This window comes from Pinus tabuliformis, chromosome 3_2, assembly GCF_031772625.1.
Source record: "Pinus tabuliformis cultivar Carrire ecotype Pingquan chromosome 3_2, CPIR1, whole genome shotgun sequence".
Lineage (NCBI taxonomy): Eukaryota > Viridiplantae > Streptophyta > Pinopsida > Pinales > Pinaceae > Pinus > Pinus tabuliformis.
The window spans coordinates 1,132,786,057-1,132,788,229 of record NC_142302.1 but is presented as its reverse complement, the minus strand read 5'-3'; the positions used below and the strand labels follow the sequence as shown (position 1 = coordinate 1,132,788,229).

Below are 2,173 nucleotides of genomic sequence, written 5' to 3'. Positions count from 1 at the left end.
ACCTCGAATGTGTCAGCCCTGTAGTCGATCTTTGATTGAATCCCAAGAAGTTTTGAAGCCTCGACACCCCCCTCATATAACAAAAAAACAAAGAGAGGCCGATAAAATTATTAAATTGTGATAATTTCGAAGACATGTACAGTCCCAGATGAATATAGGATTAGGCGTTGGGTTAGTTTCATAAGCTAATTGTTGCCTGCTATAAGGAATAGTCCCGAAAGAAGTACGTCTTTCAAAATAAAACCAACCAAATTGAAAGAACTACTCTGAGATCAGACAAAATACTTTAATCATTGAGAGGATCAAGATCAAACCAGTTCCAAATTTTTAAGTACGTGAGTAAATGTTACAACTCACTGCTTGGGCATTTTAAAACAACAAATTGTATCATTGAATTTTTTTTGCAAACTGCTGTCATTGAAATTATATAACGGATTACTGGCTAATCAGATGAAAACTTTTACATAAAAAATCCATCCTACAAAATACTGCTAAGGAAGAAATCATTCACAAAAGTTGCACCTCCCCTTATATCTCTTTATTTAAATCCATGTCACTGTTGCACCTCCCCTTATATCTCTTTATTTAAATCCATGTCACTGTCAAATAACTTAATCTCAAGAGTCACCCTGGACAGGATTCCAATCAATAAAGCAAAAGACACTCCCCTTCCGGAGAATTCAACAAGAATGGGACCTTGGCACGACAAATCCATTTAAATTTTAAACCTTCAATTTAACTTTGTTCATCAATGTAGAGTAATCCTGGACTGCTTTAAAATTGGAAATTAGCTCCAAATAGCAATTATATCAAATGGAAAAAGTGGGAAAAAGATGTTCTGAAATGCAAGTTGGAGGGAAAAGAAAAAATAAACAAAAACAATTATCCAATATCTGCAAGATATGTTTCACTTGTAAAGTAGAACTTTTACAACATCCAGTATCTGATTTCTTTAGGGACCAACGACCTGGCATCAATAGATATGATGCTAATTGAATGTCTTTTGTCAATAATATGAAATATCAAAAATATTCATCAATTTAATCCTCTTTGTGAAACCTCGATCCTTGAGTCCAAATAACTTTGGACGTGTTATATACTTGCACTGCATCATAGACAAATTTGAACTTTGATCATCAGAGGTTGCTCGTAGGCTGATTCTCAAGTCATTGAGGACAACAATACTCCTCCAAAATAAACACCCCTTCAAACATGTATTTAGCATACCCAGCATGACATTTAGATATACAAATAGAAAAAATGAAAATCTAAACAAGTGCCCTATTTCCATCATTTAACCAGGTATGGTGTGGGAAAACTTACATCAGTGTAGTCTTGATCAGTTAACCACCATAAACACCTGTTCGTAGTGTCATAAACTCTCCTACACACAAATGAAGATTGCCTGAAGGAATTTCAACGCCTTTCCTGAGAAATGCGACTTTACATGGATGAAGCAATGAGGCAGCTGATATCTCATCTTTGTGAAATGAATAGAAGACCTTGTTTGGTGCAGCTTCAAGCAAAACCCCTTTGCCTACCTTAACGTCAGCTGGTCGATAATGCCAGTTTACACTTAGCTTCACGTGACCCTCTTCATCTGAAGTCAAGCAATGAATAATCCCAATGAAAGGCGGTGTGTTACGAGCCTGAAAAAGTGCACAATATCCGACGCTGATTTTACGGCCATCCTGGAAATTCAAATAATTTCAAAATTCTCTTCATTCATCATTACAAAATATTGAGAAAAGAGAACAGATAAGCAAAACATACAAATCCTGTGCACCCAAAATAAACTGCCATGCCACAACATTCCAATTCAAAATTTATAACTAGCAATTGCCCCAAAAGGAAGGTGCAAAGAGAGGCCGATAGAAATGTTAAATTGAAAGAAATCAATTTTGGTTCAAAATAAAAAATATTATAATAATTCAATCATCCAAATTAAACCTCAATAAATTGCCCAAAATAAAATAAATCCTTAATCAAAATTATACAAATTATTATTCTTCGTTTCTCTCCATTATTTTCAAAATTGAGCACATCAAGGCAGGCCAGTCCGCTTGCCGCCAGAAATAGCATCTCAATAAACATAAATACATTTGAAGAATACAAATCAGTTCACATAGGTAAAAGATTACTTCAATCTATTGTGTTCAAGATATTTAACTAA

At 34.6% G+C, this 2,173-nt stretch overlaps 1 long non-coding RNA gene across 1 annotated transcript; it reads right to left on the bottom strand.

Annotated features, from left to right (window-relative positions):
- Window positions 1-999: 999 nt before the first annotated feature.
- On the bottom strand, window positions 1,000-1,885 carry LOC149184690 (uncharacterized). The gene is made up of 2 exons (XR_016257307.1): window positions 1,324-1,885; window positions 1,000-1,105 (listed from the first exon to the last, which is right to left on the bottom strand). It is a non-coding gene; the product is annotated as an uncharacterized LOC149184690 (long non-coding RNA).
- Between the last annotated feature and the right edge of the window lie 288 nt (window positions 1,886-2,173).